Here is a 25,946-nt window from a genome sequence, read left to right as displayed (position 1 = left end):
GGTGAGCAGTGGAGCCCTGCTGGTGCTCCGTGTTACCCCCTTTACCAGTGACCGGGGTCCTGGGCGCCAGCGAAGCCCTGGAAATGAGGGAGGAAAGAGGCAAAAGCCTGCGTGCGGGGACGGGACGCCCCAGGCTCCAGAGCGTCCTGGATGGAAGATGGCCAGGTTCATGCCCAGTGTCCCACACGGTCCTTGATGAACCCGAGAAGGTGGGAGCACCCCGCGGGTTCTGCCCGTTCCCCTCCGTAGTGGACGCTCGCTTGTCTTCCCAACAGCCATTCACACCAATTTTGTTTTCCTTTTTGACGGGGTCCGTCCCTGGCAGAGAAGGTTTGCGCGTCACCGGGAAGTCTGCTGGGGGCTTCTGACTGTGACGCCTTTGCTCACGAACTGGGACTTGTAGAAAAGCATGTCCTCTTCCTCCCGTAGACACTGTCGCGGGAGCTCCTGGGACCCCAGAGTGGAAGCGCCGTGAGAGAGCTGCCGGGGACCCTAGGCCCCGGGCGGATGGCAGGAGGGACACGGGGCGGACCAGGTCCTCCTTCACCCACAAAAACCCACAGACCAAACTTCTCTAGGGCTTTTTTTTTAATTTGAGACTCAAACAAACAGACAAAAATGTCTGTTGTTGAGGCCAGTTAAATTGGAGTTTTCTGTGACTCACAGCCTGAAGCTTCCGGTGGCCACTGCTTCTGGTCACTTGGCTGTTCTCGTCACAGACGACTCTACGTGCAGACGAGAGCCGGGAGGCATCCTCGGCTGTTCGTCCAAGAACACAGTCAGGGGGGGCTGCTGATTCTGCAGAAAAACCAGAGGTCAGGCTGGCCCGTCAACGCCCCAGTCCCCAGTGCTGCCCGAGCCCCGCGGGGCGCCCGGCAGCCACGGTGACACACAGAGGAGGCGGAAGGACGGGAGGCAGGAAGTCAGGCGAAGACACGCTGGAGGAACGTGGGTCTTCTGACCACCGCGCCCCTGCTGGGAAGGGCATCTCTGGGCTCGGCACACTGCTGACTTGAGAGCCCACACCGGCCACCCTACAGTCCAGGCGCCACCTCTCCTTCCTGGGCGCCTGAGCCACACGTCCCACCCGTTGAAGAACTGGCGCCAGTTCTCAAGTAAAAAGCGCCTCGTGAGTCAGGTCTCCTTCCCACGCTCATTTAGAGGAAAGGGGCTTCTAAAATCCCACCGGGCACACCCAGACTGTGGCTGCAGGGAGACCAGGCCTCGCAGGGGCTGGCCGGGGCGGGAGGTGGCACAGAGCAGGGCACCGTCTGCGCCGCGGACCGGCATGTCCCCACCGCAGCACAGCCCCTCCGTTTAACCCCCTCACCAACCTTAAGAACAGGTATTAATCCCATTGTACAGGTGCCTCAACCAAGTCAGAGGCCGGAGGTAGCCTGCCCAAGGCTGCCCGCAGCTAGTGATTCCTGACTTCACCTTCCCAGTCTTCCTGATTTGAAAGCCAACGCCTTTGCCGCGGCCTCTGGGAAGATGTAACGAGATTTAAGGATTCACTTCAGTTTTGGTTTTTTTCTTCTTTCCTTGGGGTGTAGTTAATTTATCACATATTACATATAATATCTATATGTGCAAGATAGTGACTCGAAATTTTGGTAGATTATACTCTAAATTAAAGTTGTTACAAAATACTGCCTGTGCTCCCTGTGCCGGACAGCAGTCCTTGCGGTGTGCCTGTTTCACACGCGGTGGTCGGCGCCTCTGACTCCCCCACCCCGATGGCACCCCCTCACCCGCGCTCACCACTGCTCTGTATTTGTGAGTCTGTTTCTGTTTTGTTATATTCATTCGTTCCTTTTATTTTTTAGGTTCCACATATAAGTGATAATGTGCAGTGTTTGTTTTTCTCTGCCTGACTCATTTCACCCAGCGCAGTACCGTCCAAGGCCATCTGTGTTGTTGCAAATGGAAAAATGTCGTTCTTCTTCATGGCTGAGTGATACTCTACTGTGTATGCACACCGCACCTTCTCTGCCCAGTCAGCCGCTGACGGACGCTTCGGCTGCTTCCATACTTGGCATTTGCGGAGCTGCTGCTGTGAACGTGGGGTGCCTGTATCTTCTCGAATTAGTGTTTTCATTTCCTTCAGGAAAATAGCCAGGAGTGGGGTTGCTGGATCATCTGGTGGATCTACGGTTAGTTTTTGAGGAACCTCCAGGCTGTTCCCATAGTGGCTGCACCAGTTTACGCTCCCACCAGCAGTGCATGAGGGGCCCTTTTCTCCACAAGCAATTAAGTGAATTTGGGGCTGTTATCCTCCACTATGCGTTTGTTGGGTTTTCCTCTTAAAGCACAGATTGCAGTTTTGTAGAATGTGAACCCCAGCTAAAGACAGATTTCGCGTGCCCCAGGGTTAGAGGTCTATTGACAACATGCTTCTGATAAAGTTTTTCTTTTTTCCAAAATACTCTCCTCCGTCTCAAGATCTTTAACTTAATCTTATCTGCAAAAGCTGATGTTTTTCATTGATACATAGTTGATTTGCACTGTTGTGTTAGTTTCAGGTGTATAGCGAAGTGATTCAGTGATACACACACACACACACACACACACACACACACACCAGTTCTTTTTCAGATTCTTTTCCATTATGAGTTACTACAAGGTATTGAACATAGTTCCCTGTGCTGTGCAGTAGGGCCTTGTTGTTTATCTGTTTTAAATGCAGTGGTGTGTATCCGTTAATCCCAACCTCCCGATTTCTGATGGACTTTAGCCTCTGTTTGCTTCAGGTGTGTCAGGATAAAATCACTGAGTCATTTTAAGTCACTACAGAACGTCAGAGAATGCACTTGGAACATGTGGGAAGACCTTGGTGAAAAGGGAAATCCTATGAAGTGTAAAGAACTTTTGAGCTAAAATCAGCATGATTATTAAAATTTGAAAATTATGAACTCAGCAGGAGCACTACAAATTTTCATTTTAAGAGCATTCTATCAGAAACACACTGAAAACGTGCGCAGAACTTGAGGCCCAGGCAGTGAACAGAATTCGTATTGAATGAAGGTATTTATGCCCTGGAAAGAGTCTTCTCACCTTTTTTGATTGTTTTTCTTCCTGCTTGCTAATCAGTACTGAGTCCAAGTCTCACTTGTGCAAAACTAAAGCCTCGCAGAATCACATACGTCTACAATACTCTGAAATCACCTGTGTGGTTTCAAGTGTGTCTGTTCATGAGCAGCACGTCCACCCGTGTGCACGCAGAATAGTTTAAGTCAAGGCGTTGCGCCTTCAGCTGCAACAAGGTGTTTTTAGTAGTTGTGCGCTGCTTTGTTTGGTTGAGAATTGAGAGCTTCAAGGGTGTCACTGCTTCCACGAGCCAGTGTTCACAGAGGCAGCTTTCACCTTTTTCTGTAAATGAAGCCAAGGCCAGGGTGCAATGCATCAGCCTCATGGGTGGTCTGCTCAGCTGACGTTGGGAAATGGTCCCGGGACCGCGGGTCATTCTAGAAACCCCGCACCTGCGCAGATGAAGAGTAGGAGAGAGACCCCCTTCCCCTCAGGGCCACCTCTTCCACTTGCTCACGGTGCCCACCCGCTCAATTAGTTTCAGTGAAACTGTATTGTAATCTTTCATTAAAACTAGTTTTAATTTTATCCAGTAGGGACACTCGAGCCAGTGTCTTTGGTGGCCAACCCAAGATGAAAACTGAGCTGTCGTCACTCTGATGATACAACAGAATGCGCTGTATGTTAAACATTCTTTTCTGAGCTGAGAATTAGGGAAATTGACATTGGTTCCCAAGTGACTGAATTCTCCGCCAGCCTCGACGTCAGGAAAGTAAAGTGCGCTTGCAGCCGCGCTGGGTCTGGGCGGGCACCGCACGGCGCTCCCTCGGCGGCAGTTCTCAAGGGCTCTGGTCCCCAGGCCACGGCGCCCTTTTTTTGAACACCTTGATTATGGTAATGGTTCCTGTACAGTAAACCACACATACTTCAATGAACAATTTGATGAATTTGATAAACGTATATATACCACGATCAAGACAGCGAACGTTTCCATCACGCCCCAAGAGGTGCAATTCCTGGTTATCGTTTTAATAACAGTAAAGTGACAGGCTAATAAGAAAATGTGGCTCTGTGTTCTTTGGGTTCTTTCTGGTTTCTTGTCAAGTGTCTTAGGTTTCTGATTTATTTAATTTGTAGCACTTTTACTTGCTGTGGTTCCTGTACAGTAAACTGCACGTATTTCAACTGTACACTTTGATGTATTTTGATAGAGGTGCACAGTATATTCCTAAAAGACAGAGGAGCCCTGAAGAGCTTTTGTCTATGTGAGTTACGCCTTTAAATACCTATCACATGACAAACTAACGTGGAGAATTTTTAGAATGTATTAATTTATTTAAAAATAACTATACCAGTCTGGGATTTGCAGGTGCAAACTACCTTATATAAAAGAGATACACAGGGTCCTACTGCACAGCTCAGGGAACTGTATTCAATACCTTGTAATGGCCCATAATGAAAAAGCATATGAAAAGAAATATGTACGTACGTGTAACTGAATCACTATGCTGGACACCAGAGATTAACGCAACATTGCAAACTGACTACACTTCAATTTAAAAAACTAAAGCAAAAATTTAAATTAAAATTAAACAACCAGACCACCTAAATAACAGTGGCAAATACACATTGCTTTTCCAGCTAGCCTGCAACTGTGTCTTCAAGAGCAGAAGGGCAGTTTAGTGGAGAAGGTGTATCGTTCAGTCTGACTTAGGAGAAGACAGGTGGGTCCTCACACCTGCCTCAGTGCTCGGTCTGCCGCTGTGTTGTCTGGCTGAGGGATGTAAGGAAACAGGCCCTCACGCAGTCCGCAGCTGGGAAGGGGAGGTGCTTTAACACCCTTTTAACTGATTGCGGGTGTTCCTCCTGGTCACTGCACCAAAGGGTGACAAGTGTCAGTGTCCTGGGGTCAGTTGCACTGAATCTGAAAACACATCAGTGAGCACTTTGTCTAGTTTATATTTAGGCCCATCGGTCTAGCTTGTGCTTTGAGTGACTCTTGTGCCATTTGCAGTTTTGTGACGTCACGCACTGGTCATTTGGGAAACACTGGTTCATGGAGTCACGCAGCTGACGTGGTTCATTATGGTAGGTCCAAAAGTCACGCTGGCCAATGTCACCACCAATCAACAACAACGGCGCCTTTAGGAACTGGGACGCTGTTAAGTTCAGAGGCGAGTTTTCTAAATTGGAATTTTCACGTCAGACGCCAGACGCTGTCTCTGCTGACGACGGTGCTGCCGGTTACGTCCCTTGACCCGCCGGCTGCTGCTTTCACTTCCACTGAATACTCCAGGCTCGGTTGCGCGGTTTGTCTGCCGGGGGCCCTTCTGAGGAAAGACAGCCCAGCCCGCTGGAGGGCAGGCGGCGTCCCGGCCGGGGTCTCGGTGTCCTCGAGAGACAGGCCTGCGCGTCCCGTCCCGTCGCCTGGGGCCCGGGAGGGACACAGGCTCAAGGCTGAGGGCTGGAACACTCACTTCTCCAGCATCGTCAGGGCACTCCTTGGGGACCGCGGGCATTACTCCCTGTCACTGTGACCACTTCCTGTGACACGGGCACCGCTGGGAGCCGCCGCCGTGGTTTGGGCTGACACCCCGGGAGTTCGGCCGCCGTTGGTCCTGCGCCATCAGAGCGAACGTCCAGCCGGTGAGGTTAGGAGCACCCCGGCATTCTCACAAAGACAGTGTGGGCCTGGGGACGCCTTGTAAAGGGCTTCGGGTTCTCCAGCTGACTGCACTCCACTCTGGGAAATCACTAAGTGAGATGGCAGGTGGGGTGAACACAGAGAGCACTTGTTTTGCTGGGAATCCATGGGGACTTCAGGAACACTTAAAAATGACTCAAGTACGGGCCCTGGGCTGGGGGCGACAGCTTCAGCTATCAAAGTGGCCAGAATGTGTGAGGTATTTGGAGAGCTTTGCCTGGAAAGAGCCGGTATGTTAACCTGCAAAGAGCTAAACGGCATCTTCAGTCTGAGAGGCCGTGTCTACCGCGTGGCGGGGGAGGACGCCGCCCGCGCTGCGCCCGGGAGGCGGGGGCCCTGCTCCCCTCTCCCCCCCCACCCCCCGCCGCGGCCCCTGCGGGCAGGGGGAGGACCTGAACCGCAGTGTGACTGGAATCCGAGGCAATTTCAATAAGAGCCAATATTCATTTTTTAAAAAGTAAGAATGTGACTCGCATCCTACAGAAAAGTGAATAGTTTAGCACAAATCTTAGGAAGGAAGGAAACTGTCGTATTGGTGAAGTGGGTGAAATCTGGACAATGTTCATATGCAGAAAGTCCACATTTCAGACGCTAAATCCATTTTTGAAGCAAACAGAGACAATGAAAGCTAGCGCTGGCTACAGCCGCGGTTAATCTTTAGAGCTCAGTGGACGCCTTGGCAGTTTACTCCGGTTTTGGTGAACGCAGGTTTTTTTTTTGAAAGCTTGTTGGCTTCCATTCAGGCAAAAGCACAACAAGGCTGAAAATGTACAGCATTACGAGACGCTCAGATTGATGCCAAAGACAGCAAGTCTCAGCTCATCTGCTTTCGAGGTTGTGCATCTGATCATAAGTGTCTCTAACAAGCTTTTTTTGGAACAGAGTGGGATGGGTCTAAAAACCGAAAGTGCTTGTGTCGCTAGTGTGTATTGACGTTTTAAGAATATCGATATTTCATAAGTAGTTTATACAGAAAATACATTACGTAGTATTTGCAAGGTGGTTTTAAGTCTTATTTGGACCGGCCACTGATTACTTTATTACTATTGAATAACCCATTAAGGAGACGTCTTAACTGCAATACAATTATTTAGTAAACCTTTTACAATGAAACCAACACTGAGAACGAGAGAACCATCTCGGCTTTGTCTTAACTAATAATTATAATGTATTTACCACGTGTTTTTATGTCTTTGATGCGTGGTAAATTGTATGTATGGTGGTGTCACACTGTACCCGTGAGGGTGGTTATTTTATAAATGTGCTAAATCTAATTACAATATATAGCGCCAAGAAAACCAGCCGCCAACATGAAGTCCCGCCCACTTGGCCATTTGTTGCCCGATTTCATGCCCTCTGCTCCGGAATCGACACTGAGCTGTGTCCAGTTAGTAGGACTGAGTGGCAGGTTCAGGATAAAAAGAAGTTTCTCCCCCCGAGAAGTTACTGGTGAGAGAAATCCGCACACCTGCTGTCGTAGTGGCACCCGCCGCGTTTGCGCTCCCAGGGGCAGCCCTGCACGCGTGGTCCCGCCAGCCTGCCGGGTCCCAGCGAGCCTCTTGGGCGGTCTTTCCGGCCTCACACAGCTGGGAAGACTGGCCTAGGTAGCCGTGTGTGTATTTCATGATGCGCGTGGTGTGAAACAACAAGATAAGGTGGGAAGGAAATAAGAGGAAAAGTGGAAGTTGTAGGCAGGAAAAACTAAGAAACTCCCCAAAGCCTATACAGAGTGTATCATTTTATATCTAAAGATTTAAGGGTCCAAACAACCCTTAAGGCGAAGTGAATGCGAGAAGGTGACTCAGCACGTGGATCTGCATTGTTAGGAGGAGACAGAGCAGCCGCATGTAACCCTCAGCTCTACTCACCTGCACCGAGCTGTGTGATCTTGGGGAGTTCCTTAACCTCTCTGAGCCTTTGTCGCCCCTTCTGTGAAATGAGCAGAGTGCTAACACCTACCTCACTGGACTCTTGTGAGGATGAACTGAATGACGTGGTCTGTGAACCGGGCCTGGTGAACAGTGGGTGCTCAGTCAGCGGTAGCAATGGTTCTCGTGGCTGCCTTTGGAAAGCGTCGTGTGTGACTCCTCACTCTCCTTTCAGAACCGCTGCGCCACAAAGTACCACTGAGGTAAGTGGACGAGCTGACAGCCTGGGCTCCCACCAGGGGCGAGGGAGGGGGCTGGCCATGGACGCGGATCCTCCCACCAGGCTGTCACCGCTTCAGCCGCTCCACTCCGCTCCCTGTACTCCCCGGAGATGAGCGCCAGCAGACAAGGGGGCCCCAAATCCTCCCAGCAAGAGGGCGAGGCCAGAGCGGAAGGAAAGGGGTGTGACCCAGCACACCTCATCTCGAAACTGCCGTCCTTGCTCTCCCGGGGCCGTGAAACGGCTGAGAAACAGGGTGTTTGTGTGCAGGAGACCGTCCCTACGGGCTGCGGAAGGACGAGTGACCGTGTCCTTGGGGTGGACACCACTCCAGCACCCCACCCATCAGCTGGGGAGACAGCCTGCCACCACGATCGTGGCAGCTCTGAGACCTGTGGGCAGGCACAGGTCTGCTGCAGAGAACAAGCACTTCTGATCTTTCTTCTAAACTTTACTGTTGTAGAAAATTTCAAGCATACCCTAAAGCAGAGACATTAGTCTAATGGACCCCAAGCCTCTCATCCAGGGTGCTTTTCAGCCTTCGGTCCACCACCTGACCCCCTTTACTCCCTGCGTGGTCATCAAGTCTGTCCCGGACATCATGTCACCCTGTTGGTGAGACTATTTCAGCATGCGTCTCAAAGATAATGGCTTTTTAAAAACGTAAGAAACATCACTATTACACCCAAATATTAATAGAAATCAGTAATGACCTCCTGGGTATGACCCTGGAAGCACAGGAAACAAGAGGAGACAGACACAATGGACTACAGTAACACTGCAAACTTGTGTTCGCCACTGGGCACTGCTGACAGAATGAAAAGGCGACCTACGGAACGGGAGGAAATATTTGCAGACCTTCTTTCTGATAAGGGGTTCATATCCAGAACTCCAGCTCTACAAAAAAAAAAAGACTAAAAAATGGGCAGAGGATTTGAACAGACACTTCTCCAAAGAAGATAAACAGATGGGCCGATAAGCACTTGAAAAGACGCTCGGTGTGACTAATCGTTAGGAAAATGCACATCGAAACCACGGTAAGGTACCACCTCACACCCATTAGTGGGGCTGCTAGAAAAAAAATTTAAATAGAAAACACCAAGTACCAGCAAGGACGTGGAGAACCTGGGCCCCGTGCGCGGCTGGGCGAGCGCAAATGGCGCAGCCGCCACGGAAGGCAATATGGTAGTCCCTCGGAAAACTAAAAACAGAATTACCGCGTGGTCAGCACTTCCACGTGTGGGTGCGTACCCAGAAGAATTGAAAGCAAAACCTGGAAGAAATTACACCCGTGTTCATAGCAACATCATTCACGGTAGCCAAAAAGTGCGAACAACCAAAGTTTCCACTGACAGATGGTCCGTCTGTACAGTGGAACATGACTCAGCCTTAGAAAGGAGAAAATGCTGACACCCACTACGACATAGATGACGCTTGAAGACGTTACTTGAAATAAGCCAGTCACAAAAGGACCAATGCTACGTGATTCCACTGACACGAGGGATGCGGGGCAGTCACACGCAGAGCCGGGAGAACGGCGGGCGCCAGGAGCTGGGCGGCCAGGGGAGTCGAGAGCGCACGTGTCACGGGGGCACGGCTGCAGTTCTGCGAGATGAGAAAAGTCCTGGAGTAGATGGAAGTGGTGGCTGTACACCAGCGTGAAGTGTTCACGCCACGGAACGGCACACTTAGAAGTGGCTGAGCGGGAAACGTTATGTGTATTTATGTATACAGTCTTTAAAAAAATTGACAAAATTCAGTGTTATCACATACGCGGTCAATGTTCAGAATTTCCTGATTGGCTCATGTCTTTTTTTTTTTTCAATTGATTTGTTCAGAATCAAAGCCCAGTCTTCACATGGCGTGTGGTCGACGTGCTCCTTGCGTCTTTTTTGGTCTGTAACTGTTATTCCGTCTTGTTACTTATTTAAGGAATTAAGTCATTTTGTCCTGTAACAGTTCCCGTATTCTCTATTGTGCTGACTGCATTCAGGTGATTCTCTGTCCCCTGGATTTTCCGTAAGTCAGTGATCTTTTCTGGAACACAGCGTTCCAGTGGAACTTTCTGCAGAGATGGGCGCGTCCGCGTCAGCACCGCCTGCTCTGGCAGCCACCGGCCGCCTGTGAGCACTGAGCGTGTGGTGTGGCTGAGGAACAGAATATTTAATTAAATTTAATTCTAAGTCATTTAATTGTAAATATTTTTGCAAAGCCAGGTCGAGGACACAGTCCTAGAGACTTAATCAGATTCAGGGCTTTTTCTGTCCAAGCAGCACTTTGATGGGCTGTTTCCTCAGGTGAACATGGCTCTGCCCGGCCCCCAGCACGGAACCTGTCAGGACCAGGTGCAGGTCACAGGCGGACAGGCAGAGAGGGCCACGCAGCCAGCACATGCTGGAGGCAACATCAGACCAGGTGGCCCTTCTTGAAATCCACACCCTTGGCCACCGCCGTCCTGCCTGGTCTGATGTGGCTTCTTCCCCAAACGCTTACCTCTGTGCACGTGGACAAAACCACTCCCCTTCTGTCCCAGCTCATTTGTATCCGTCTCCTCTTGGACCTAACGTTCAGGAATACATGAATTTTTTAAACGCCCTTCAGTGCTTCTTGGTCCGTTTCTCTCCTCCTGCTGTTGGGCTGAAATGCTGAACTCTGTTCACATCGACTCCATTGTCACCTGCCGTCTGTTCTGTTAAACAGAAAATCAGGTCCTCAAGGTTTTTCACAGGCATGAATGGATTGATTTATTTTCCTTTCTAGTCATTTTGTGTTGCGTTAACTGAGCAAACTTACAATAATGAAGAGCGGGCCGGCTCCTTGCGCCGCCCGGCTGGCCGTCGGGCTGGTCCTTACCTGCACTGAGCGGCGCGCGTGTGCAGGCGCCGAGCATTGGGATGCAGGCGGGCCGTGTGTGCAGGCTCCCCGCTTCTCCGGGTGTCTCGGTGGTGGTCCAAGTGCAAGATCGGGTAGCGTTGCCTTCTTCTCTCACCGTGCATGTGCGGAAAGGCAGGCAGGGCCCGGGCGGTGGCAGTGTGGACAGCAGGACGGAAACTGGCTTTGCAGTGCCTCCGAAGTGCGTCCAAGCCCCAGCGCTGTGCTGTCCTCACCGTGTGACCCTGGGCAAGTCCCTTCTGCCTCCCGAGCCTCGGCGTTCGCACCTGCAGAGCTGCCAGCGGGCAGTCACAGGAGGCGCGTCCTCTGTGGGCATCTCTGCAGGCGGAGAGACAATGGGAACCAGTCAGCGGAAGAGTCTGTTACGGAAATAACAGAAAGTAAACATAAGTTCCGGTGAGTATCTTTTGTAAGATGCAAACATTGTTAAAAGGCCCTTTGAGCAGCTGGTAGGTGTTTGCATAGTCAAGAAGGGAAGTCTGAGGACAGAGGGTGCGGCGAGTGTGGGCACTGAGGCAGTGTCGTGCGTGAAAATGAAAATCCGGTAGATAGACGACATGGTTTAACCTATGTTTATGGGGTTCTTGCTGTGATTCAGGCCATTCTATAGGCCTAAAAAGTGGGATTAACTCTCAACCAACTCTGCTGATTTGAATGCTGTAGTTTTAATATCTATACAAGTCGTAGCAAGAGTGTAACTGTAGACACGAAACACAGCCCGCTGCAGGTGATGGTGAAGATCGCCCGCGCGCAGTAGGGCACTCTCGCAGCAGTGGGATGAGGGCGATTTTTTCTTTCCTACTTTTCTGTGTTATGTAGATTCTCGACAATGATCCTACGTCACTTAAACGTATTTAATAAGTGCTTTTTGATTTGAAAAAAAGAAAGGAAAAGGAAAGCCCAGCGGTAACTAGCTCACTGGCCTCATTAAAGGGAAATGCTTCGGTGTCTGGTGGGTGCACACGGGGTCGGTGGCACAGCAGGGACACAGTCAGTACCACCTTCGTGTCTGCGCGGGGGCTCAGCATGGGAGAATCCGGCCTGGCAACCAGCATAACGTGTCCCCAGGAGCTTACAGTCTGCCGCTGAAAGGTTTCCAGCAGGGACTTGCTCTGGCTATACCTGCACTTTATGCTGCCATTCTGGAAACAGTCTGGACGTGGGTGGAGGGGACGCCAGACAGGGGATGAGGCCTGGCAGCTGAGAGGAGGGGGTCAGTGAAGGAGGCTGCGGTCTGGGCCGTGACTGGACGTGGGGCTGCGGACAGAAGGGTGGGAGCCGCTGACTTGATGGGACAGGGAGTGGACACAGGAAGAGCTTGCCTGGTGCTCCATCTTTTTTGCAAAAATTCTTTCCAAGGTCACGAGCCAGGACAGAAAGAGGAGGAAGAGGACTGGAGATGGGGACGGGGAAGCTGGGGGTCGGCCAGTGGTGGGCAGTCCTGGCACGGTCTCTGGTCTGGAAGCAGCTTAGAAGTTACAAATGCATCAGGGCCCAGGCAGCTGACTGCGAGCAGGACAGGGTGGTGTGGCGCAGAGGGTGGAGCGTGGGTGGGTGGCGGGTGCAGTCACACGACACGAGGTCTCCTGAAGGCGCTTGCTGGACACAGCTGGGGAAGGATGCCCGGGTACCACGGCGGGAGAGTGAAAACTGCACAAGCGATGACAAAGCAAACCCCAGTCCCGTGCAGCAGGGCCAGGAGAACTAGTTGTAGGCCGAGCGCTTGTGACGCTCTGAGAGCCTGAACCTCCCGCAGACCCACCTTTAGGAAGGAAGACCCTAGCGTCTGCAGTGGCCTAGAGGCTCATGGAGGACCTCGTGGTGCCTGAGTCATCACAGCCTCGTCACCGGGGACACGCAGCTCCCTCTGCACCGCCCTGTGCCTGGAGCTCCTGCCTCTGTCTCCACGGACTTCTCTGTCCAGCCGAGTGTCGGAGGGATTCAGGAGGGCCTGGCAAGATCGACGGGCTCTAGAAAAGGAGGAGGTTCTCAGGAGAGGAAGATGACACAAAGACACAGACCTATTCTGAACGTAAGAGTCTTTATCCCCTAAAACCCAGGGCATCGCTTATAGGATAAAATTAGTTTCGTGTGTGGATTTCGCCTTCTGCATTATCATTAACCAGTTAATGGCCAGATGTTTGGGTTTCGTCTAAACACAGTTCTGCACATCCTGCAGCTGGAACGGCCCAGGCTGCTCAGTACAGGGAGCACAGGTCGGAGCAGCCGCCAGGGAGAAGGCCTGGGGGTTGGGTCCACGAGGCAGGCAGACCCCCAGGGTTTAGGGGCACCGTCCAGGAACCAGCATCACTGGGGAGCCGAGAGCCGAGGCTTGGAGGCACGTGACCCTCAGCAATGAGGGCCCGGCCCAGAGGCAGACAAAGCGCAGCCAACGCCGCCCCAGTCAGAGCAGACCCGGCCAGCCATCCCAGACAAGTTCCACCTGAGATGCTTGCTCTGCCCCCAGAAATAAACCCGAGGAAGGTGCGTAATAACCCCCAAGGCTCCCCTGGCAAGATCTTACTGTCACTTAACTTAGCTCTGCTCCCTCAGAAACACGGGAAGAAATCCATGCTTTTCGGATGTGACTTTGTCAGGTAAACAAGAAGAGTCTCATTGCTTTTCTGAAGAGAGAAAGCAGTCTGGGGGGAGACGTGAGGTGACCTACACGAGCTACTGTCAGTGGAGATGCTTTCTGCGCCCAGAGCGAGCTGTCGGCGTGGCTGGGGGAGCGGGGCACTGACAGTAACACCCCTCGTGTTTGAAAGTCGCCTCCCTCAGCACCTCCCGCAGCAAACCCCGCGCACCTCTCCTCTGTGCGTCCAGAGCTGCCCCCGCCCCGTAAAGGGACGCTTCTCCTCTGTCCACCGCCGTGTCCCTGGAACACTGGGCAGTGATCTGGACCAGGAGCTAGAGGTGCCGTCCTGGTGTGGAACTGTGACAAGAGCCCTGGGGACATGGAGGCCATGCCTGCCCCAGGCACCCTTTTCAATGCCCAGGGTTCTGCCCAAACTTCCCTTCTGAAGAGCAGGTGGATTCCAAGACTGAGCTGGCTCACCCCCGAGGGTCCTGGGGACCCAGTGCCAGCCCTCACCTGGGGGGACGTGCAGGCGCCAGGCAGAGCGGGACAGGAGCAGGAAGGGGGCGATGGTGGACCCAACCTCAGGAAGCTTCCCCCAGCCTGTGCAGAACCACTGCCTCTCCCCGCAGAGCTGGAGCAGTTGGCAGAGAGGATGGAGGTGAAGTTTCAGCTGATTTCCGACTTCTGGGTGGCTGCGCTGCACTGAGACAGTCAAGGATCCAAAACAGACATCACCACCCGCCCCCCAACACCCATCTCGCAGGAAGTATTTTATTTTCTCACACAGGTTGGCTTTCTACACCTGTCAGCAAAGCCCTCATTCTTGGGAAGACAAACTGACTGACATATTTTCACACCCACAGAGTTTCAAATGGAGTCAAAGTCCAAGCGAAATGCCACGGTGTGGTCCACGTGAGCGGAGCCATGGCGCTCAGCCCGCAGGCTCGGTGCCACGGGACCTGGAGGGCGTGTCAGGCGTCTCCGCTGCCACGCTGGGCGCTGGGCGCTGGGCTCTCACCGTCTGTCCTCCTCTGTCCACTGACCCACTGGAGCCCGAGATTGACACAAGGGACAGAAGGCTTCCCGTGTGGCAAAAAGAAAGGCACCAAAGACGCACGCACGGTGAGCTTCCTGGAGGAGGCGTCCCCCACACGTGCCTTGAGGCGTGGAGTCGGGGGCGTTCGCAAGAGCGGGGGCTGTTTTCTCATCTTCCTTCCTAATACAGCCCCGGCCTGGGTGCAAGCGGGAAGCTCTGTGGGTTCGCGTTAAGGAAAGGTTTACGGGGCTCAGGCAGCAGGGAACTCTCGTGTCTCCACCCGAGGACAGGGGAGCCAGTGGGGCAGAGGAGACGTGTGGGCGAGGGACAGATGCTGTCCTCACTTGGCTGCGTCATGAAAGTCCTCTTGCGATGCTGCAGCTCTGACCTCCTCTGCTGTGCGACAGAGGCACCGTGACGGCAGGGCTGACGGCTCCCCCCGCTGAGTCACTCTCGGCCCGTGCGTCTGCGCTGCGCCCGCGCTCTCCCTCCCAGCCGGCGTCTGTTCCCCACGCTTGCCCCGGGGCGTCTTACCCCGGAGACCTGCCCTAACCGGCCTGGGAGCCCTGTCCCCCACCCCGGCCTCGCTCCGTGCGCCCCGTGCCTGGGAGCGCCCCGTCCGGCCCCCCGACGAGCCTGCGCGCCCGAGTGCGGGCCCCGCGGAGCCCCCCCCCCCCCCGAGCACGTGCTGCGTCCGTGCGAAACGCGGCTCCTTTCCGCCTGTGCCCGGCCGCCGACTCGCCGAGACCCCCGCCGGGCCCTCGCCCCTGCTGTGAAGCGGGGCCTCCCCCGAGAGGGGCGCCGTCACCGCAGGCGTCTCCCCACGGAAGCCGAACGCGCCTGCTCCCGGGAGGCGCTGTCGCAGCGACGAGGCGCGCGGCGGCCGCGGTGGGCCCACACCTGCCAGGCCAGCGCGGCGGCTCCGCCGCGTCCCCGCACGGCGGCGGGAGGAGAGGGGCGCTGCAGGCGCTTCTCTGCAGGTCAGGCGCCGCGCCGCCGCGCGGGCCCCCGCGGTGGACGGTCGGAGACGGACGTTGCCGTCAGCACAGAGTTCTTCTAAAGCTCTGATTACCCGGAATTATTTTCTGTCTCCAAATATTTGGGGATAAACTGGGCTTCACTAAGTAAGACAGAAAATATCCCATTTAAATACTGTATTGTGGTAAAAAAAAAAATTAAAAGATTCATAAAAAGAATCATTTCAGTGAAACACCTCGCTAGAGTCCACAGGAGCGTGTACGTGGAAGAGCAGCAGAGAAATAAAGCTACGCAGGGTGAATCTGAGCATCAGCTTTCAGGACCTGCAGCAACGTGTCCCCGAGGGCTTGGTGCCCTCCACCTTCCCCCTCGGGCAGCGAGCGGTGCGAGGCCCCGAGCACCTGACACAGGGAACCCCGGCAGGGCCGGCCACAGCCAGGGTTTGTCTTACTGTCCAGCAGTCTCTCCCCATCTCGTCAGTTCTTTGATGCTTTAAAACCTGATTTTGTTTATTTTACATTTTCCCAGCTTGTTGGGTCGTCCTCTGGGGGATTTAGCAAATTACACAGTTATTATAGTTAATTCTATTCATTACTGTATTTGCTTTCACGGGCTAATAGAATTGTGTTTGCTTTCATAATTTCATAACGTTATAGCAAATTGTCTAGTCTGCCGTTGCCAGAGCTGACAGCTCCTTCAGGAAGAAACGCAAGTATGAGTAAAGCTGTGCTTGTGAAAATTTCCTCTCAAGCCCATCAAAACTTTCCCGAGGGGTAGAGCTTCACAGGTACTAACTCATCTGGTGTCACTGCAGCCAGCTGCAGCGTTATACTAGGACCGTCTGCATGTGTAATGAAGTCGCGGCTCAGAGATGCGGACTGAGGTGCCTGGGAACGCACAGTTCCTGCAGCACAGAGCATGATTTAGACCCCGGCCCGCCCAGCTTCACAGCCCGCCCTCTTATCCCTCATTTGAGTCAGGATTGAAAACTGATATTTTAATCTATGCCTTGTGCAGCAGAAAAGGGGTTCTTCAGCAGATGAGTGGCAACCATGAACTGCCGAGAACGCAACGGATAAAATATGCTTTCACTGCGTATTTTATATAAATTACTTCAACCATAAAATCTGGCAGCTTGTAAATAGAGGCTTAAGAAATCCAGAGAGAAGAGAGGTCAAAGTAACTCAGAGGCCGCTTGTCCCTAGCCTTTACCTGCAACCCCCAGGCCTCTGCTTCCCAGCTCACAGCGGCGTTGCACTGATACTTCATTTCAGCGCGCCTTCCCCGCTCTCGTGTCTGGGCGGTGGAGGAGGCTAGGACATCTGTGCGGTGGAAAACAAGTGCTCGTCTTTTAAGTCACTGAAGCTGCTTTATGTCTGAGCAAGTACAGAACAGCGTGGGACGATGAGTAACTAGACATTAAGTATTAAGCGCTTAGATGCTAAACCAAGATTTAACATGACCTAACCCCCAAGGAGCTCCTGAGTCGTCTTAGAGGAACACTATGATGCCCTTTTGATTATTATTTTAAAATATAAAATAATATTTTGTGCAAAACTCTGAATATAAAACAAATTCCAGAAAAGTATCAAAAACAATAATTAAAAATTCTGCCTAACTTCTGTTTGGGGGTTGGTCGCATGGGGTTGCCTCAAAGCAGCTGTTTTCCCCTAAAGCTCTTCTAGCAGGCATCACCGAGCAGGCACATCCGAAACGCGGCTTGTGGAGCGGCACTTCCTGCAGTTCCGTTAAACTGCGGGTCCTGATTTGGTGGGTCTGGGTGGGACCTGAGGGTCTGCGTTTCCGACAAGCTCCCAGTGAAGCCCATGCTGCTGGTCAGGGGATATTTCATTTTCAAGATACGGAAGCTCAGAAAGGTAGTTTTTGAATCACATACAGGAGATGTAAGAAAAATCCAGTGATTGTACTAATAAAAAAAGTTCAATAATATTCTAATTACTTTAAAACATAAGTGAGTTTGCTACAAAATTAGATAAGGCTTTTAGCTTGGCACTGCTCTTTTGTTTTCTAACCCTGCAAGTGACTATCAAGCTGGCAGGTGAAACACAGTTTTTCAGATTTTTTCATTGATTTGCAGAGCTTCAGCAGTTTCTGAGAGAGTGTCCCACAGAGCCTTAAAGAAAAGACCTTGGTAAGCGTGTGTGTCTTCAGAAGAGTGGGAGAGAGCCGTGTATGTGTGTGTGTGTGTGTGTGTTGTGCCTCCGAATTTATGAAGACAGTAAAACAAAACTGTGTTTTTATGTCAAGTAGCAAAGAAAATAAATAGGAGAAAATGAAAACTAGATGCATTTATCCTAAAGAATGGAAATTTTTCTTTTTTCCAAATGCTGAGTTCAATGTGAAACAATATGCTTTCTTTATTCCAGGTTGTAATCCACTTAAAATAGAGGATTCATAACTAAACATAGAAAACAATCTGCTATTACTACAGGAAAAAAATGTATGGGAAATAACCAATGAGAGACAGAAGAAAACAGAAAGGCAGACATAAGGATGGAGGAGAGGGAGAGAAGGGGGGGTAATGAATAAAGTGGAGAAGGAGGAGGAAGAGGTGGAGAAGGTGGAGATGGAGGTGGAGGAGGTGGAGGAGGAGGAGGAAGGAAAAAGAGGGGGAAGGAGGGAGCAAAAACAGAAAGAGGAAGAAGGAGACAGAAGCAAGGAAAGAGCCTTTCAATTGGTGTTTGTCTATTTTTTTTTATTCTGCAAAGATAAACATCTTTATTTTACCATTATACATAAAGATCCAGAGTCAAGTAACTCTTCACTTCTAAAGTCTCCCCACGAACATCTTATGAGAAAACATTATTTCAAATGCCCTTGGGCAGCAGTAAGAAAGATGACTCAATTTATGTTGCAAAAAATCTCAGTGTGTAAAAATGGGCCAGATTCCTCACTCAGCTTTCTGTCCCTTGTCTTTAATGAAGCGAGGACTCTCAAGGAGATGGGGAAACAGGTAGAGAAACCAGCTAACAAGAAAATGCAGGTAGAATATTTACTGTATTTTAGAAGAACTCATTAATTCTTCACCACAGCCTAGTTTCTGACTGGAAGGTAACAGGCATTTCATCTTAAGTAATTTGATGAGACTGGGTTAAAAACACACTGTTGACAAAATATTCTAAAAGTTCATGAACTCCCCATGCTTCAGTTCACTTTGTCATCATTTTTATTCTCAACATTGTGTGATTTCATTTTCTCTTTTTCATTTTTGCTTTATCTGGAAATAAACATTCACTTTGTTGGAATTAGTGAAGCCGAGGATATGGATTCTGTTTCCACGTGGATCTTTTAGCTCTGTGCGAATTCTTGCTGCAGACTTCCTTTCTAAACGCTGAGTTGTCTGCTCAGTAAATTACGAGAGGGGAGAAAGAAGGCATTTCATGTGTCTGTGCCTCTTCACTTCCTCCTGCTGATGCTGCTTCCACCCGCTACCACGTCCTCGCACCGTCAGGTCATCCGTTAATACTTTTTACAGTGCGGGTCTGTTGGTTGTGAATACTGTCAACTTTCAGTGAGGTGACCATGTCTTTTTTCAACCTTCTTTTGAAGGATGTTTTTGCTTCATATGGAATTGCCAAGGACTGATCATTTTGTTGGGTTTTTTTTTTCTTTCATCATTTTAAAGGTGCCCCTCCTTCATTCTCTGGTCTCCATTGTGTTTCACTAGGAGTCAATTTATCATCCTATACATGTGTCTTTTTTTCTCCAGCTAATTTCAAGATTCTCTTTTTCTCTTTGTCTTCAGCAGTTTAACCACATTGTGCCTAGCTGTGGTTGTTTTTATATTTATCTTGCTTAGAGTTTGATGAGCTTCCTGGATATGTAGGTCACATTTTTCATCAAATTAGGCAGGTATCTGGCCACTGTTTCCTCAAAAAAATGTTTATACCTCAATATTTCTCACTCCTCCTGGCCTCCAATTACACGTATATTAGACCATTTGATAATGTCCACAGATCCCTGAAGCTCTGTTCATTTTCTTTAATTTTTCTCTCTCTCTTCTTCAGATTGAATAATTTCTGTTGACATCCTCGAATTAACTACTCTTTCTTCTGATATTTCCTACCTGCTGCAAGCCTATCTAATGAAGTTTTCTTTGCAGTTACCATACTTTTAAGTTTGTAATTTCCATTTGACACCTCTTTTTTTTTTTACTTTTTTTTATTGAGTTATAGTCAGTTTACAATGTTGTGTCAAATCCCAGTGTAGAGCACAATTTTTCAGCTATACATGAACATACATGCATTCATTGTCACATTTTTTTTTTTGCTGTGAGCTACCACAAGATCTTGTATATATTTCCCTGTGTTATACAGTATAATCTTGTTATCTATTCTGCATATGCCTGTCAGTATGTACAAATTTTGAAATCCCAGTCAGTCCCTTCCCACCTCCCACCCCCTTGGTAACCGTAAGTTTGTATTCTATGTCTATGAGTCTGTGTCTGTTTTATATTTATGTTCTTTTTTTTTTTTTTTTTTTTTTTTTTTTTTTTAGATTTCACTTATGAGTGATCTCATATGGTATTTTTCTTTCTCTTTCTGGCTCACTTCACTTAGAATGACATTCTCCAGGAGCATCTATGTTGCTGCAAATGGCGTTACGTTGTCAGTTTTTATGGCTGAATAGTATTCCATTGTGTAAATATACCACCTCTTCTTTATCCAGTCACCTGTTGATGGACATTTAGGCTGTCTCCATGCCTTGGCTATTGTAAACAGTGCAGCTATGAACATTGGGGTGCAGGTGTCATCCTGAAGTAGGGTTCCTTCTGGATATATGCCCAGGAGTGGGATTCCTGGGTCATATGGTAAGTCTATTCCTAGTCTTTTGAGGAATCTCCATACTGTTTTCTACAGTGGCAGCACCAAACTGCATTCCCACCAGCAGTGTAGGAGGGTTCCCCTTTCTCCACAGCCTCTCCAGCATTTGTCATTTGTGGACTTTTGAATGATGGCCATTCTGACTGGTGTGAGGTGATACCTCATTGTAGTTTTGATTTGCATTTCTCTGATAATTAGTGATATTGAGCACTTTTTCATGTGCCTATTGATCTTGTATTTCTTCCTTGGAGAGTTGCTTGTTTAGGTCTTCTGCCCATTTTTGGATTGGGTTGTTTGTTTTTTCTTATTAAGTCGTATGAGCTGCTTATATATTCTGGAGATCAAGCCTTTGTCAGTTTCATTTGCAAAAATTTTCTCCCATTCCATAGGTTGTCGTTTTGTTTTACTTATGGTTTCCTTTGCTGTGCAGAAGCTTGCAACTTTCATTAGGTCCCATTTGTTTATTCTTGCTTTTATTCCTATTGCTTGAGTAGACTGCCCTAGGAGAACATTTTTGAGATGTATGTGAGATAATGTTTTGCCTATATTTTCTTTTAGGAGGTTTACTGTATCTTGTCTTATGTTTAAGTCTTTGATCCATCTTGAGTTCATTTTTGTGTCTGGTGTAAGGGAGTGTTCTAGCTTCATTGCTTTACATGCTGCTGTCCAGTTTTCTCAACACCATTTGCTGAAGAGACTGTCTTTATTCCATTGTATATTCTTGCCTCCTTTGTCGAAGATGAGTTGACCAAAGGTTTATGGGTTCATTTCTGGGCTCTCTGTTCTGTTCCATTGGTCCATATGTCTGTTTTTGTACCAATACCATGCTGTCTTGATGACTGTAGCTCTATAGTATTGTCTGAAGTCTGGGAGAGTTATTCCTCCAGCCTCTTTCTTTGTCTTCAGTAATGCTTTGGCAATTCTAGGTCTTTGATGGTTCCGTATAAATTTTATTATGATTTGTTCTAGTTCTGTGAAATATGTCTTGGGAAATTTGATAGGGATTGCATTAAATGTGTAGATTGCCTTGGGCAGTGTGACCATTATAACAATATTGATTCTTCCAATCCAGGAGCATGGGATATCTTTCCATTTTTTTTAAGTCTTCTTTCTTCATCAATGGTTTATAGTTTTCTGTGTATAAGTCTTTCACCTCCTTGGTTAGATTTATTCCTAGTTATTTTATTCCTTTGGGTGCTATTTTAAAGGGGATTGTTTCTTTACTTTCTTTTTCTGTTGATTCATTGTTAGTGTAAAGACATGCAACTGATTTTTGAACGTTCATCTTGCAACCTGCTGCCTTGCTGAACGGCACTTCTGTATAGTTTCCAACCCTTTGCTGAGAATCCCAATCTTTTCACTTATTAACACTATATTTTCCTTCAATGCTTTGAACGTATTTATAAAATCCTTGCTGAGTGCAACACCCCAGGCACCTCAGGACTGGTTTCTATTGGCTGCTTTTTCTCTTGACTGGAGATCTCATTTGCCTGTTTCCCAGTATGTCTAGTCATTTTTTTTTTCCTCCAGCCACACTGAGCTGTTCAGTTGGAGGTAAATGTGGAAAGTTCACTTTAACTAAGGTTGTGGCTTGGCCACAGTAGAGTTCATTAAACAAGAATGGAGCCGGGGGCTGAGAGCATTTCAAGGGGGTGATTATAATTATTGATTGGAGTATCAACTCAACCTTCAACATAAATTCATTTCCCCTGTGATCTTTACAGGGCTTGGCATTAGGTTTTGTCAGGGCTGGACTAGAGGTGATCGTCCCCAAGCGTGTGACCCCGACCTTAAGGCCGTCCTTCTGGGTCTCCTCTGGGCGCCAGAGGTGTTGAGCTGGTGTAGTGAGCGCTCTGCCCCGCAGGCCTGGATGCTGGCCATGTCTATGCTGCTCAGATGCTAGATCTTGTTTCACCCTCACTCCCCTCCCGGCTTCCGTCTGCTAAGCCCTGGTTAGTCTTGCCTTGTGCGTGGACAGCTTGACCCTCAGCCACACACTCGCAAGGCCCCCACAAGGCTTCTGGGGCTCTCTCAGTGCACGTTTCTCCCTTCTCTGATGTCCACCCTGCAGATTCCAGCTGCTTCAGGTGCCCAGAACTCTGACTTCTGCTTTCTGAACTCAGAGGGACCACCGTGCTCTCTGTGGGCTCCAGCCCTCTGCACTGTGGCCAGGAAATTGTTCCCAGGAGGGGAGCCAGGCCACAGGCCTTTTCCTCACAAGTTTCCTTCCGTTAAAGAGCGTGATCTTGTGATGTCTGTTACCTGCTGCTGGAAAACAGCTGCCTCGTATTTTGTCAGATTTACTGTTGTTTGTGGCTGAAGAACAACCGGGACAGTTTCTCCCCCTGGGAAGCTGACCATCACTACTTATCTTTACCTTCCAGCAAATATTTACTGAGTGTCTACGGTGTGATGGGCATTAGAAACAGCGCTGAACAGACGGCATGCTCCCTGCCCTTGTGCAGTTTGCAGTCTTTGGGGGAAAACGAACTTTAAACAAATAACCACAAAAGTAAACCTGAGCACCAGAAATCGACACGTTGTAACTGACTATACTTCCATTAAAAAAGAAAGAATTGAGGAAGAAGAAAATAAAAATTAAAAAAATCTGTGATTTAAGTTGTGACAGATGAGGTATGTTTAAAATATGACAGAGCCCCTGACTTAGCATAGGGAAGAGAGTGTCTGTAAGTAAGTGACTTGACAGATGAGTAGGCCAGACAAAATTTTGAGGGAAGAAATTAAAGAACATGTGAGAACCAATAAAAGATTGTGAGAGGAGGTCCCAGGGTCGGAACAGAAGTCTTTTCTCTAGGACTGGACCTTGGTGTCTGGGGACAGCAACCCAAGATGATGCTGGAAGAGCAGGCAGTGGCTTTGTTATGGAATGAGATCATCTCTGCAGAGAAACGGAGCGTCAGGGAAATGTTTGGGGCAAGATCCGATTCAGAATTGTGTCGTTAAGTGTAGGTAGCAGGGCGCTAGTTGGCGACAACATGTTTGTCGTGGCTGCGTCTTCCGAGAGGACAAGAGCAAACCTGCCTCTTAGAGGATGCAGAGACCCACTGAGGATGCTTGCCGTAGGAGGGTCCGTGCGCTGTGGGTCAGTATTTACAGGGATGATAAAGTTTTGATAGTTAATCCTTCCCTTTCAAATGTTCAGGCAATGAAATCCTACCTAAAAAGTCCTTTTACATTTTGCAAGTTGGCTCTTTGCGCTCGAACAGGTTGAGTTTGCTGTAGCGAGAATCACAGAGTGAGAGAACACTGGAATTAAACACAGCAGGCTTGTTTTCTGGCAGTTAAGTGTTAAGACGAAGATGCAGCAGATGCAGGGTTAAGGGATGTCAGTGGCGATGAGGATGCCCACAGGGAGGTCACTTACACAGTCACCGGGAACATTTCCAGAATCCGCCTTGGATCCCTGACGTAAGCTGCCAGTTAATAAATGTCTGTTGCTGTCAAGGTCATCCTTATGTTTCCCCCTTTGAATTAAGCTCAAACATCTCAAACATCTTTCAAACACAGTATCTACAAACTCATACTGTGTGTCGGTCATTCACATGGTCACCACAACTCCTTGTTGTTTGCATCCACTCAAATTAAGCAGTGTTTGCCCAAGATAGACAAGTGTTGGTCAGTCTGGTCAATTTTGGCCTCAGTCATCCAGCTATTAAAATAGTTTCTTTTTTGCAGAAAGAAATTAATTCGTATATGCATGTCACACTTTTTCAAACTATTGCAAAAGGAGCCATGTTAATTGAAATTGTAAAGGCGCTCTGACACAGTAAAACCATGCATCTTTTCTGTGTAACATACTAGCCAAAAAGATGGGAAGCTGTCTCAGTGTGTGTGTGCGTGTGCGTGCAGAGTAGGCAGCTCCACGCCCACAATCATGTGCATGTATAACTTAGTTCCTCGATGTCACCTCACATATATTTCACTCAGCTAAATTACTGAAAATAAAATGTATAGTATGATATATTGCAACCATATATTGTGTACAGTTTGTACATAAAAAAGAAAGAATGATTAAAAGTCGATGAGAGACTGTTTATAAATCTTGATTGCTTCATAATTTTAACTTTGAGCAACATTTTTATCATAATTATAGGCTTTCTTAAAGCATTTATGCAGATTGTTGTTACTCAAAAGGGGGTTTATTCCATTTTGGTATAAACTACACTTTTTTTCCTTTATGAAATCACTCTTTGAGTTCCTAATACTCGGTCCTCTGCCAGAGCAGCAAAATTCAAATAGCAGGAAGCGCTTATCTCGAAAGGGCCATCCCTGTGCCCCCTCATCTGCCCACATACTGTCCCCAGCACGGGGTGGGCGTGGAAGCGCACTGCACTAACCAGCTTCTTTAGAAGCTTTCGGATTCCTCTCTGAACACGGACGGCCCTGTGAGGCTAGTATGTTTTTGTACCCACTTCACAGATCAAAAAACTAATCCCTAGAGGTTTAAACTATGACAAATGTTTCATCATCCAATTCTAGAATCATAAAGCATTTGCTCTAGAAGGGAGATCCGCAGGATACTGAGTCCTCTGCCTTAATGCCTAAGCTTGAAGAATCGAGGTCCCAGAGAGGTGAAGGCGTCTGCCTGCAGGGAACCCACAGCAGCGATGTAACTGCGGTTTACGCTGTGCTGTTCAGAGCCTTTGGCATCAAGCAGATTCAAAACCAGGGGAATTTTCCATCCACTTTTTCTTCCATGGAATCCTCATTCTCACGGCACAATCACAGAGCTAAAAGGAAAGGAGGAAAAGAAGTACATTACCAGAAACAAAAACTAAAACAAAAGCCTCCAAAAGCTTTAGGAACTGACGCCAGGTGAAAGCGGGGTGCCACAGAGAGACGGGGGGGCTGCTGCAGAGGAGTGACCCGAGGCTCCCTGTCCCCCGGGCGGACGCGCTCCCGCGGGGGGGCCCCTCCCAGGAAGGGCCGGCTGACTCCAGGGGACCCCCCCGTGCGGATGTGCTCAGTGACTGGGCGAAGTTCGGAAACGGAACATCTCCCCAGACGGAGAAGGAGGGAGAGCTCTGAAACCTCCAGGCTGTGAAACAGGAGACGTCATAAATAAGCCAGTGTCGGCAGAGGGAGTAGGGCCGCCTGTCTGGTCACAAGAGAGCACGTGACCCTGCCAGGCTGTCGTCACAGACTGCAGGTGGAGGGGCGCTGTCTCAGGTTTTCCGGTGAAAACACTGAAATGTCAGGGTCGGCAGAGTCCCGGGCTCCTGAAGTCGGACACCTGTGTCCGGGAGATGGGCACAGCGTCGCGGGCGTGGCACTGGCGAGACTGGTGGAGTCCTCCCTGGAGAAGCAGACGTTGCTGCTCCTGACCTCCCTCCATCCTGCGCTGCCCTGACGGGAGCCAGCGTGAGCCATCATGGGTGTCACAGTCATCCTGCGATGTGCGACCCAGTGCCTCCACTGCACAGATGAGGAGTGGGGTTGGACAAGTGAAGGAGCCACTCCAGGTCATACAACATAAAACAGCAGAGCGAAGCCAGGCTCCCTCGCAGGCAGCCCGGCACTAGTGTCCACGTCCCCATCGCTTCATCGTAAACAAACGCCTTCGCATCTCCTCCGTGCTCACCGCTCTCCCAGGCAGGGACCTCGTCTCCGGACCTCCCCCCACAGAGGCTGGAAGCCCCGTCCAGGCACCGCGAGGGCTCCTCACCTAGGGAGCAGTCATAGACCACAGACACTGGAGACCTGGCAAAGCTTTTC

The sequence above is a fragment of the Camelus ferus genome, chromosome 14 (assembly GCF_009834535.1).
Source record: "Camelus ferus isolate YT-003-E chromosome 14, BCGSAC_Cfer_1.0, whole genome shotgun sequence".
In the NCBI taxonomy this organism is placed as follows: Eukaryota; Metazoa; Chordata; class Mammalia; order Artiodactyla; family Camelidae; genus Camelus; species Camelus ferus.
The sequence above is the reverse complement of the archived record's forward strand: the minus strand, read 5'-3'. Positions refer to the sequence as shown.